A 14,239-nucleotide genomic window follows, 5' to 3' on the forward strand; every position below is an offset into this window, starting at 1 on the left:
TGAGTTCTTGGTATTTAACTTTTAAGCTCTTTATGTATCCTAGGCAGGAGTTGCCTGATGTACTCCTGTTCTACAGTGAATGAGCAGTCTCCTTTGCTGTGCAGAACTATTTTTATTCTTTTTCACTTTAATTGAACTAATTGTCAATATCTTGGGTTCATTTTCTCATCTATCAGAGCTCTTTGCTGAACATCTCTGGCTGTATGTAGGTCTTGAAGCATTTCCCATTTTCTGCTAACAATTTCAGATATGGGTGAATATGTTCAATGTCCTTGTATACTTCTATGAAAATGCATTTGTGAAACTTGTTACTATGGCAAGCCAATATAATCTAATTAAAAATTTTTCCCCAACAAAGCATGATGAGCATGCCTCTTTAATCATCTTATATGGCTCTTTGTATTTCTAGAATTAGAAATGTATTCTAAAATTTCCTGGAAAGCCATGGGCAAACAAAGTTTTTTTTTTTTTCAAATAAACTCGTTCTTCATCACAGTGGATATAAAATGAAATGTTGAGCCAAATACAATCTCAAGATCTTCCTTTCAATGAGCCTTCCAATGAAGAACACCCCAGTTTAATTCTTCAAGAAAAGCCTAAGAACCTGCTTTGTGAGTACGGCTGAAAAACAAAATCATGATCACGTTACATTTTGTTCTTGTAATTCTTCTTCAGGAATTTCACAACTTTTCAATTATACCACAGAGAGTTATAAGCTCTATTCAAGCACTTGCTTATGTAACAAAGGATCTTGTGAGCTTCTTTTTCTGTGTCTGAAAACATAAGAAAGATGTTCTCCAGCCTGGGATAGGGTCTCAAAAATGGTGCAATGTCTTTGGTTCAAATGGACATAATTAAAGTATAACATATTAATAGGGTTTATTTCCATCGAACTTTAACTGGTATAGAGTAGAGGATCAAATACTTTGAGATCAACATAAAAATTCTTACTCAGAAATGAAAGGACATGGAATGTCAGAAGCTTGAAAATGATCCTAATGCCAGCAACAGAGGTGTTGACAAGTTATGAGAAAATTAAAAGTTTGAACTCCATGGTCCAGTTTTCCAAGTTGAAACTTGAGAACAGAGATTGTAGCGGCAGATTGGTAACTGCCAACCTCAAACTGATTGTGTTGAAATAGAGTATGGTGTAGAAGTGGCCCCAGGCCTTGGTTTGCTTCTCTAGTTTTGATGCACTAAGGGTCAGACCTATTGACTTAGAAACAGTCATTAAGAATTACATCTATTTTGTTGAATGGAAACCGTGAAAGTAGCACTGTGGGAGGACTGGATGAGTCCGTGCATGGGAAGTGTTTGGTACAAATGCCTAAGTGCCACAGGCTTAGCACACCACCCTTTGTTGCATTTCTTAAGTGATTATGTGCACTATCTGGAATGGACATAAAGTAAAACATCTCTGGTCACTGCAGCTACTAAATGCCTTCAGCATCATCTTGATGCCAAGACATATTTGAAGTGTTGTTTTCAATTTAATATAACCTTGAATGTTTGATGCCCATCCTAATACTTTTTAGAGCTTCTTAGCACACATATAAATATTTTATTAAGATATTTTATCTTTTCCAAAGAGTTGCACTTAATTTTACCACATCAGAAGTACTGAGTGCTGTTCTAGAATTATGTTTCTCTTTTTTACCTAGCACATGGATGCCAATTCTTACTTTCTTTACAAACACACAGTATGGATAAGAATTTGTAACAGAGGGCAGTGAGTCAAGATGCTAATTCCGATGGGTTCTCTAGCAGCTCAGCTCTTCTCGGGTATGGCAGGTTCTTGGAGCAGGAGGAATTCTCTCATCTCTGAGAGTACAAATAAATGTGTGTCATCTACTGGGAACGTAAGGCAATTCTTCCAGGCCATGCTAACTGAAATGTGCGGCTGGTCTTGAATTAGGTGCAAGCTTGAATGCAAGAAGCCAGCAAAATAAGAAAATCTACTCGGATTGATTAATTTGCCCACACTGACAGAGAAAAGTTGCAAGAATGCATTTTCTTCTGGTGCCCAAGCAGTGACACATCATTTATGTTTGGCACCAAGCTTAATGAGAACAGAGATGAAAGGTTTTGCTTCTGAGAGCGAAGAGTTCTGCTCACACTCTTCTTCCTATGTGAAGCCTTATCACAGTGGTTAGGCGAGTAAGCTTGCATCTATGACAGTCTTTCATAAACCCTGTGTGTAAATTAGTGTGTCAAACAGTCACCATATCACATACTTTCTAGTGTGTGTTTAGTGGGCCATAGTTTTGAGTCCCTTTGTGTTAGAATGTGTAACTTGAAAGAAAAGTAACAAAGTAAAGTTGATTCTAAAAGAAAGAATTACATGATTATTTCCATTATAAAATTATTAGTTATGAAAAACATATTATATAAAATCCAGTTATTTTTACTTTTTTCTAAATATCTAAGTAACTTTTTACTATGAGTTTTGAATTTTGCATGGGGCACAATGTGTTGAAAAGGCAAAACCAAATATTTTCCTACATTTTCATGGTGCCATGAGGATGACACAGTATTTATATTTGGAAGTGATCAAATAAGTGATCCCTTACTGGATCCATTCTAAGAATATATAAAGAAACTTGGATATAAACTTGGATAAGCAACACAGAATGTTATTTGATAGTGTTCAAACAACACATTAAAAACTAAAACTAAGAATGAAAAATTAAAACACATCAGATTGATCGTATTAACAGAGGTATAATAGCAAGCAGTACATTGCCCAATCTAAATAAATTGGCAGTTATTCTTAGATCAATTTACTGATGTAAAATGGATGCGCAAATGGTACTGATTTTGTCTTAATCTGTTGTACAGAGTACACACTGAGTGCTTTATGTAGCAAACAAAACAAGACATTTTAGGTCGCTACTACTATTAATATTTACAAATTGCATATGAAGGGTGAAGGCACAGAAAGGTTAAACTTTTTCCCCCAAGAGCATGTGATATAGTAGATACCATATATATAGGTTTTCAATGGGAGTTGATGAAAGCATGAATTAAGCCATGGTGAATGAATCTAGTCGTGGTACACTAGGTTAATTCAGTAATTACAGGCAGAGCCAAAGCCAGAGCTTACGGTATCCTTCCATTTAATGGACATTGAATGCTGAGGCAAGCTAGAACGCCTGCCAAATGCCTAATAAATCTTTTTGTCTGTGTACTTTTCAGCAGCTCATCTGTCTCCTATGTAGCCTCTTTCAAACGAGCTGTATTAATTAAAAAAGAAGCAATGAAAACACGGCTCGATATTCGTGACTCCATTAAGCTGATGTGATTTTAATAACTGCTTAGGTGCTGTTGACAGATCTCTGACTGATCGGAGCTCACTTCTCTGTGCGCTTCTTATTCTGAGGACCCTCGGTCACCTTCTAATAAAGTAGCTAGGTTATGGGACTGGTAAAACCAATGTTTATCAGGTATTTTTGAAGACACAGTTAAAATATCAACAAGAAAAGTATTTTAGGTCATAATAGATTTAAAAAAAATAGGTGTAATATAAAAATCAAAGTTTAGCCACACACACATACTATTAGAATTAAAATGTTATCACATACCTATGACCATTTTACCATCCTTATCCTACATTGCTAGCCATGTCTCAAATACAGTGATCTACACTCATGCAAGCAAGACACATACTCTATGATTATGCTGTATTTATTTTATAAGCCCACTTTACGTAATTCACAAATCAAGCGTGTTTTATTTGGAGCAGGCATTTTGTTTCTTTATTTAATAGTTTTCATTTCCCTCAATTATAGGACTAGATGCTACCTTGTTTTTTTCTTGTGATTAATAATTTTGATGTTTTTAAACTTTTTGCCATCACAAATCACATCTAGAATGCCAACAAAGGCAGGACAATTTCTATTTGACTATCAGCGATATCCTAAGCAAACAGACTTGTGCACTCAATGAATATTTGTGAAATCAACAAATACATTCACTACTGCCACAGCTGACCTTGCCATGTCTACTCATGCATATTTGGAGAGGTACATGGCTAGATGCAGAAATCTTAAGCATTGATGCAAATAGAATTATCAGTTTTCTTAATAGCTAGTCTTCAACTCTCCACACTGGCTATTACAGCTGATTCTCTAACAGTGCACAAGAATTGCCTGCTCGTTATGGATCTGCAACACTTGGGCTTATTAGGTTTAATATTTTGCCTCTGTGTTTGATGAGATGTTTACCTCACCTCTAAATATCGTCTGCTTAGTCACTGATCTATCTTCCCTAATCATTTAGCAATGTTGCCTGTCTCCTCAACACTCTCTTTTCTCCTCTTTACTGCTCTGACTGCTTGCATCCAGTTCCAACAGTGCCAATTCACTTCATCTTAAGTCTATTAAAATGCTACAGTAGAAGCTTATGCTACAGAAATGCTCATCACAGCACCCCAACATCCAACATGATAGGTGACATTAGCCATTGAATGTCCCAGTGTTAGGGTAAAATATTAATACAGAACTATTCACTCAAGAGCTCTTAGAATTTTTCATACTTGACACTTTCTCTGCAGTAATTATAATTAAATAGAGATTATGAGTGCCGTGTCTCTGAAAATTGGTCATCTTGTTCATTTGTCACATCTAGGCACACATCATAAGACTCTTACGCAGGAACTCCATCTTCTAGTTTTGGTAATTGTGAAGCCAGTCTTATATGCCTCACTGCTAGAGTTCAAGTTGACGATATATCACAGTGCTGTTATGTGTTTTAAAACAGCACTTAATTCATTATGGGTTTTGTGGAAAATGAATTTAGCATAATGATAGCCGCATGATAAATCTCTGGCAATAGAACGGAGAACTTCAAATTTCCATAACAACTTTACCCAAAAATTACAAGTTAATTATTTCTGTCTTTGTATTAATTTATTATATAGTATGCCTAAAGAGCTAGTGACAGACAGTAGGCAGAGACATTTAGGAGAATAAAGATAGAGATATATTCTAGGATTAGAAATGAAGTGGATATGGTAGGAAGAGATGTATCCAGTCAAATAAATGGATTTTTCCTCATGTATGGGTGGCATTCAAATGATCTAGCTCGGTGTTATTTGAACCACCTGACACCATCTTATACTTCTACTAGTTACTTCTCTTGTTGCCAAGGTAAAATACATGAAAGAGGCAACTAAAGGAGACAGAGTTTATCTTGGCTCCCAGTTTTGAGGGTCCAGTCCACCACAGAAGTCATAGCAACAAGCCTGAGACAGTTGGTCACTGTGTCTTCTGGTGAGAAGCAGAGAGCGATGAATCCTGGTGCTCCACTTTCCTTCTTCCTTTTTTGGTACTGGACACTAGCCTCTGAGATGCCACTGCTACACTGATAGTGGGCCTTCCTGCCTTAATTAAACCCATCTGAAAAATCCCCTATGTGCACACTAGGGTTGTGGTTGTTTTGAATCCAGTGAAGTTGATAGTGAAGATAGCAATCTCAGTACTGTAAAAGAATTAGAAAACGTTATGCTTTTTAACGGACTGAATTCTGTCAAAATATGGCCAAGAACCAGCAGCCAAATTTGCAGTCACTGGGGAAAATGGCCTGAAGGAAACACACTTGGTTTTGAGAATGTAATTGCCAAAAGAAATTTCATTCAAATATGAGTTAATGAAACAGTGTATGGTTAAGTAAAACCCAACAATAATCATGAGTGTATTTTGAGTGTTTGCTTTCCCATACCAAAGAGAATTTTGTAAGAATTGCTAATAGATAAAATGTGAATATTATGTAAGCTTTATCAGTGTTTTTCTCAACTGTTTTTAGTGGTTGAGCTATCAATGTACCCCCGACACATCAAAGAGGAGAGATTACAGTTTATTGATAATATGTTCCCAGTTAGCCTTCCTGGGATAGTACAATCCTGACAGTGGTGGGGGCTTAAGAAACTTACAGACAGAAGCTAGAGAGCTCTGGCTAGACCTTAGGAGACGACTATGGCTGTGTCTGTGTGTGATTCCCAACCAGCGTTTAAAGCCACAACCTCTGCCACTGCAGTTCAACAGGATGGGGGAAAGCAAACAATTCAAAAAGGAGTGGAGAGAACCGAAGAACGAATGGTGAAAGACCAAACAGGTTACACAACAGGAACGTGTTATTGACAGCCTGGCTAAATACATGAATGGACCTCTTAGCAGCCTTGTGTTCTGAAGGAGGCCAAATGCCTCAGGGTGAAGAGATTAAAGCGCTGATACTGAGGGCAATTATATGAATTCTTGAGACACGATTGAGATTTCTTATCAACAGAAATTTCCGGGAAGGATGACGTGTCAGAATGTGGAAACTTTCCAATGTGCTTGTAAGAGTTCCCTAAAGAGAGGACTATGCAGAGACTGCCCCACCCGGGGATCCATCCCATAAACAACCACCAAACCCAGACACTATTGCATATGCCAACAAGATTTTGCTGACCGGACCCTGATATAGATGTCTCCTGTGAGGTTATGCCAGAGCCTGGCAAATACAGAAATGGATTCTCACAGTTCCATCTACTGGATGGAACACAGGGTCCCCAATGAAGGAGCTAGAGAAAGTACCCACATTGCTGAAGGGGTCTGTAGTCCCCTAGGAGGAGCAACATATGAACTAACCAGTACCCACAGAGCTCCTGTCTCTAACTGCATAAGTAGCAGAGGATGGCCTAGTCTGCCATCAATGTGAGGAGAGGCCCCTGGTCTTGTGAAGATTCTATGCCCCAGTATAGGGGGATGTCAGGGCCAGGAATTGGGAGTGGGTGGGTTGGGGAGCAGCGGAAGGGGAGGGCATAGGGGATTTTTGGAGAGTAAACTAGGAAAGGGGATAACATTTGAAATGTAAATGAATAAAATATCTAATAAAAAAAGAATTTCCTAAAGACGTGCAAAAATGCTAAGACATTAACAGAAAGTATAAGAAAGTGTAAGAAGTTCTAACACTCCATAAACATGGGCAGGCACGCTTATGTCTTTCGATCTGCAGATCTGCAGCTCCAAGTCAACAAGACATTGGGGGCTCTTCGATATGTGTGGAATTAGTTCATATGTTCTAGTTTGGAATATTTCTGTATCTTTTTTTTTCTTGATTCCCATTAAATATGTATGCAATTGTGACACATTACTAGTCAGTTGTGACCTGCACGTATAAACAATATATATCCCAACCACATTCCAGGGGTCCTTGTTACTTGTGACTTGGAGTTCTATTTTGTACGTTCTTGATATTATTGATAAAAGAATTTTTTGAAAGATGTGGACTTGGGAAGTAAGCTCAAGGACCGTTTTAAGAGAGTTTGAGAGAAAGACTGCAGGATAAACAAAGTATGAAACCCAGACAACTGCTTGGGAGAAAGGAGAGAGAGGAGAAGAGTTTCGGAAAGCCACAGGTTTTGAGCTCAGGTCAGTAATGGCAGTCTCTAGGCCGCTGTAGAAAGAGCTAGTTATTGTTTAGAGGAAAAGCAGCGAGAGAGCCCAGAGGAAAAGAGTCCCTAGAGCTTGGGCCTGTATTCAAAGAAGAGGTGGGCAAGGAAAGGCTCCAGTCTGGTGTTAAGACTCAAAAAAGCAAGTGAGCTAGGTGCTACAGTAGCCTTGTAAACAGCCATCCCAGGGAGAGGATGCTGTGAGTGTAAGTATTGATTATTAGGGGATAGTCGGTCCTCTCAGCTCCTTTGCAAACCTACAGGGGAGGCAGCTTTCCTGAAGAATGGCCTCCTGGCCAGGTGACTGACAAAGCAAGTCACAAGAGACAACAGTATGTATGTAAGGTTCTGCTCTTGGGGCGTCAACCTGAATATCTTATTTCCAGCCATGGTCAGAAATAGAATTCAGATTCCATTCTTTTGACTAAGAGGAAGGTACCTCAAAAAAAGCCCCCAATAAGTCTACTTTTTCATATACTTAAAGGGAGGGAGGTTTCCACATGGAAAGAGGATATCTGTAATGGCCCCTAAGCTTGCTGATGTCTGTCTGTCTGTCTGCCTAATGATGTCAGTGCTTTCTGTACATGGTAGGTATTGGCCAGCCCATTGCCTTATAACACATTGAAAGTGCAATACATGGCTTTTAAATATCAAGATAGAATAAAAGTACTGACGGAAGTTTATACATGCACTTAAAATCATCAGTACTATATATAAATGAGAAGGTTTTTGTTCTCATGGTTACTCAGGGTACAGCACTGATAGGACTTAGAACAACCATTCTGATAGCAGTGAAATATATCATACTTGGTTCTGCTACTCCATTTATACTGTTGACATTAAGTTAAATATTATCTTTTGGTATTTAAATTAGGCATATATTCTCCCATGATAAACACATGAGTGTGATTACCTTATAAGTGAACTTTTGAGGAATGAGGGTGCGGTAGACATTCTCACATCTATCATCTACATGGCTGCATGTGTGCTCCCAGCTTATTCTGAATAAAAGTGGTATTCTCTGCTTGTTTAGTATTTGGGAACATCGCTTTGTGCTTTTTTAAAAAGATTTTATTTATTTATTTTATGTATATGATGAGTGCACTGTAACTATCTTCAGACACACTGGAAGAGGGCATCAGATCCCATTACAGATGTTTGTGAGCCACCATGTGGCTGCTTGGAGTTGAACTCAGGCCCTTTGGAAGAGCAGTCAGTGCTCTTAACTGCTGAGCCATCTCGCCAGCCCAGGTTGGTTGCAGTTTTACTTAGTATTATTGATACTGTTATTATTGGTTCTTATGTTGCAGCTTTACATAGTATTATTATTACTATCATTATCACTTTGTAATTCAGTGGGTCAAATCCAGGGCCTTGCATATCTCAGGCAAATACTCTAAAAGCTGAACTTGAGCCCCTATCATACTATAAATGAAGAATTTCTTCCTTGACTGCACTCCATTCTAAGTAGGGTCCCTTCTTGCACTTCCACTTCCCAAAGAATCCTGGGAAGAATTCTCCCCAGTTCCCTGGGTCCTGGGCCAGCACAGCTAGGCTTTCATTGTATAATTATTTACATAGTGGAGATATATTCACACACACACACACACACACACACACACACACACACACACGTCACATCTAGAAACAGAAACGCTTAGGAAAGGCAGTCTGTCTTCTTTCCCTTACAATCTGAACAGTTCTCAAACACCATGCTGGAGGGTGGGGGCGGGGGGTATGACTAAACCCACTGCAGTAATGAGCAACCTTCTTACCTTGTTATCCAGTCACCACCCACCCCACCCCACCTTCCCCACCCCCACCAGCTCCCTACAGGAACCACTTCCCTTTGGTAGCCTCCAGAGAGCTTGCTCAACTAACCAAAGCTTGGATTTGTGCTCTCCTTAGGCAGTGTTATTTATTCCTGGGAAGGTGAGATTAGGGTCCATTCTAACCTTCTCTTTCCTGTGCATCTCTAGTGCTTCTCACCGTTTGCAGCTTTTTTTGAGGCTGCTGCTTCTTCTCTGTCATGTCCTTCCCCCAGCAGAAGATGAGAGGAAATGGTAGTGTTTACACAGAGATGGAAAGCCTGTGCACTTGAGCCCTGAGGCTAGATCTGGCCTAGTGCTTCGGTTCAGCTGTTCCCAGGTGTTTTGACACAAGCAGTCAGAAAGCAAGTGTGTCCAAAGAGCAGCTTCCAGGGTCCTGGCTGCTCCCTGCTGCACCCTGCTGCTCCCTGGCATGTTTCTTCTTCTTTGGAAAGTTCTTACGGGGCTATGGTGCCACCAGCCCTTCCCTCAACCAAGTATTCTTCCCTGGAAGATCAGACTGTTTACAGCAAACTTTATCTTAATATAAAAGCACCCAGAAGGGGTGTTAACGAGGCTTTCAGTGGGAAAGCCACTGTAAAGAATGTGTCACAAGAAGACATTCTGATGAAGTTTAGTTCATGGTTTTTAGAATAGGGGGATTGTTGGGATTTCTATGGTTAGCCGAAAGTGAAATATCTTTCTTCGTTTCCTTAAACAAATTTCTCTTCTTGGATCTAGTAGGGAGCCTGAAGAGGCTCTGATCCTGTCCATTCTCTACCTGGGACATTAAAGGCAAGTGATGCTTGCATCTTATGGAACACTACTTCACATACTAAGTGATGTAGAGAGAATGGAGAGGATGTTCTTGCCAAAGATGTCAGTATCTTACTGTCAAATCTATCGCTTGTCATCACCAGTCTTGCTGAAAATATGTTTAGGAGCCAGGAGGAACAGCCTTCTCATGTAAAAGAAAACACACAAGATGAAAAATGAAGTCCTCTAAGCCAATGGTATTGACTTTACTGAGGGTAGCTTTTATGTCCTAGATAGAAGTGGAACATACATCAATTAGAGCTTAGGCAATACTTATCTGGTCAAGGGTAGTCGTTTGTTTTTCAATTAGTCATTGTTAAGTGGACACAGCCAAGCAGAACCTTCATAGCTCTAAGATTCTGGCTGGTGAATATCATAAGCTACACATAAGCATAACAGGATAATCAACACAATTCTCTTATCCTACAAGCCAGGCTGTAATATGTCAATGAAAGCACATTTTGAACTAAATTCGGGTAACTGGAAAACTGTTGTCATCAAGTATCCACTAACTATCATCTGCTTGGTTCTTACAAGTTTCATATCTGTGAACTGTCAGTCCCCTAGAGAGTACCATAGGGGTCTTACATGGAAATACATGTCATACTGCTGTGGCAACGTTCTTGAGACAAAAATAGCTACATAGTTTGGTAACATATAAGATTGTATTGGAGCCTCAGGTTTGGGACACTATTTAGATTTGTGTGCTCCTGTTCGTAGGCTACAAAGGTCTTGGTTTTAAATTAATAAACATTTCTTGAGTACAACTCAATTCACCCATGAAAATTATTTTTAATGATGATTATGCCAATTAACATTTAAGTAGAATAAAGATAGCAGTGGTTAGTACCCCTTGTGTAAATAGCTGTATTAAGTCCGGGCTCTACATTAAGGTACGTCTCATATAATAAATTACTCCTAAGATGGATAATGAGACTCACTTTCTGTCTTGTCCATGAAGTTTATGAACACATATATGTGCACACACATGGCACTGTGTATAATGTTGTAAGTTATTTTCAGCTGTATAACAAAGTTATAGACATTTTAGTAGTACAAAGAAAAAGTCACTCTAGTTATTGCCCTTTTAGGATAAAGACTGTACCAATGTGTATGCAATTTTCCAAAGTTAGCCAATGAATATAACAACATATGTGCTGGTAAATTTTCTCTATGTAAATAAGAAAGTACTCTGGGTGCTTCTGTTTTAGAAAAAAATCTCTTAGATATCTTTGTATTGCAGCATATGTAAGGTGGTTTTGTTTTTCAGTAGTATTCTATTTTGTACATACATCATGCTGTCTATAACAACTCATATTGATTAAATGTCCAATTTGTTTTATGCTAGATGTGTGTGATCATGTCCTAACTCTTATTTTTCACACATTGCATCTAATCAAAACTTTGATGTGCTCTCATTCATCAGACTACAAGGTCTTTTTGCTAGTTTACAGAGGGTCAAATTAACAAATATTTTAGGTCTGGAGTTTTAAAGATTCTGCCCTAGATATTCAAGTCTACCATCACTGTCTTAAAAAGCAGCCACTAAGCAATATATGCATTGATGATACAAGTTTCAATACAATCTTCACAAAGTAGCCACAGGCTTGGTAGAAGGGCAAGAGCTTGCTATCAGGACACCTGAGAACAATCGTTTGTTGATGAGTTGTGTAGATATGATGCCCTATCATGGCAATGATTGTGTCTTCTGTTCTCCTCTATGTTTGTACAAATCGATATATGCCTGTTGAATCAAGGAATTAATTCACAAAGAGGTGCAAAGTCAAGCAATTATTTTACCATTTGCTATCTCTAATGAGCCTGGTTGTTTTGTATCTGAAAATACTTGTATCAACTTCTGGTTAGTCATACCTTGTTCTCATATGCAGCTAGGTGTACAGATTTTATAGTTACGATGTTACTATTAATATTTTTTTATCAAGCGATATAAGAGAAATTCTGTAACAAAACCAAGGTTGTGCTTGCATTTCAAATGTTGCTGCTGGTCTGCTGGAAAAATCACAGAACGCCATGATGATATTACAGGTTTCACATGAAGTTTCTATTTATAATGTGTCCAACTTGTCTTTTGCTCACAATAAAAATCAAGTGAAATAACAGCTAAAATTACTCTCTTTTAGAATTGGAGGATGATTTTGTATTTAAAGACATTACTTTATAAATATATATTTGGAGGTATGTTGTGTTAAAGAAATAAGGCTAAATAAAGAAGCAATAATTTCTAGTGTTCAGTATTTTTTCTTCCTACCCCTCTTGCAACTATATTGAAATTATATCTATAAACATGTTATGTCCTTCAGGAAAAAATGATATATTGTAGACTTGGTTTCTTCTAACAACATAAGAAAGAGTAAGCCCCTTAAAACACAGTAAATAGCAATAAAAGAAAAACCTAGGCAGGGTAGATGCTTGCTCTCATTCCTGATAGAGGGCATTTCTGGTTCTTATCCCTAATGCCAACATATGGTAACTTTAGCGAAGCATGCCAAGCTTCAGTTGGCTCTATTGAATTCTTTCTGATACTCTTCATTAATTTTCCATATTCCCAGGATTGCTCAAGTATTGCAACTTTGGAAACATTCCAAGTATAGACCTAACTGTGGCTAAAGCAATCGAGCACCATACCGGTCTCTAGAATCATATTATGATTCTACTGGGATTAGTACATTATGTTCTAACTTGCCCTTCAACCACAGCCACAAGTCAACGTAACAGCCACAGTTCAAGAACAGGTTAACTCCAATCACTGGACTTCTATGCCCAACATCTCATAAAACTGCCCAAGAAAATAAGCATTATAGTGTATGGACAGTTCCCTCCCTGTGTAACTATTATGCTAGTGACTCACCCAGGCTTAAAGGCACATTATAAGGAACTGTATTCTTAATTTACTAAGATGCTAAAAGCATCTAATTTGAGACTATGCTGGGGCCTAGCAAACACAGAAGTGGATGCTCACAGTCAGCTAATGGATGGATCACAGGGCTCCCAATGGAGGAGCTAGAGAAAGTAGCCAAGGAGCTAAAGGGATCTGCAACCCTATAGGTGGAACAACATTATGAACTAACCAGTACCCCGGAGCTCTTGACTCTAGCTGCATATGTATCAAAAGATGGCCTAGTCGGCCATCACTGAAAAGAGAGGCCCATTGGACACGCAAACTTTATATGCCCCAGTACAGGGGAACGCCAGGGCCAAAAAGGGGGAGTGGGTGGGTAGGGGAGTGGGGGTAGGTGGGTATGGGGGACTTTTGGTATAGCATTGGAAATGTAAATGAGCTAAATACCTAATAAAAAATGGAAAAAAAAGCATCTAATTTTATTAGCAGTGTTATAAGACAGAAGGCAAACTGTGCAAACATATATATAGCTAGCCCAGGAGACAAAATATCTTGTGTTCTCTTTTTAGAGAACTCAGTTCAGGAAAACCAACTCTCAATGGTGAGTGGAAATCGAGAAGTGTGGGCAATATGTCTAATGTTTACAGCTGAGACCTAGCTCCTTACTGTCAGTTTTATCTTAAAAAATGCCTTCCAGATGGGTCTGTGTCTTTCTCAGGCTAAAGAGCAGGGCAAGAAAGTCCTAGACCCTTTGTATGCAACTGATATGATGGATGATGGGTTTTTGCAGGACTCCAGACAGCAGTTGGTTATTAAGGAAGGGTAGGGCCCGTGGGAGCAATTGTTTCTGGCCTCTTTTCTTATCAAGCCCCCAAACAATCTTTCATTGACTGTATTCATGCCACAGGAGCACAGTCAATACAAAATCCCACCAAGAGAAAAATCTCATGCAGAAACAGCTGTGCTCAAAGTGCAGCCAGTTTACACTGGCAAGTGGGAAAACTTTCCCAGCTCTTTATATGTTGACTCTCGATAGCTGTGGTGTGAATGCTGCCATTTGTAAATAAGGGAAGCCTGGGTTTAAACAGCTTTCACTAATATCTATAGGTAAATGAGTGAAGTAGTCAGCCCTGTGGCACCTTAGAAAACTCTACTAATTCTCGTCAAAACAGACATGCATATGTCCAACATAATATGTTCAAGTGGCCAAGTTTCATTTTTTCCCCCACCTCCCATGAAAGTTGAGGTAGGACTTTTTTATGCCTATATCATGGTTGACCTGAAGTCCAGGCTGCAGAGGTACTGCATGCCATTCAAGAACATACA

General features: G+C 38.8%; 1 protein-coding gene across 3 annotated transcripts in view; it reads left to right on the forward strand.

Annotated features, from left to right (window-relative positions):
• The window catches only part of Pde4d (phosphodiesterase 4D, cAMP specific), a 1,301,793-nt gene that overhangs the window by 655,436 nt on the left and 632,118 nt on the right, over positions 1 to 14,239 (forward strand). The window lies entirely within an intron of this gene.

This window comes from Mus musculus, chromosome 13 (assembly GCF_000001635.26).
Source record: "Mus musculus strain C57BL/6J chromosome 13, GRCm38.p6 C57BL/6J".
NCBI lineage: Eukaryota > Metazoa > Chordata > Mammalia > Rodentia > Muridae > Mus > Mus musculus.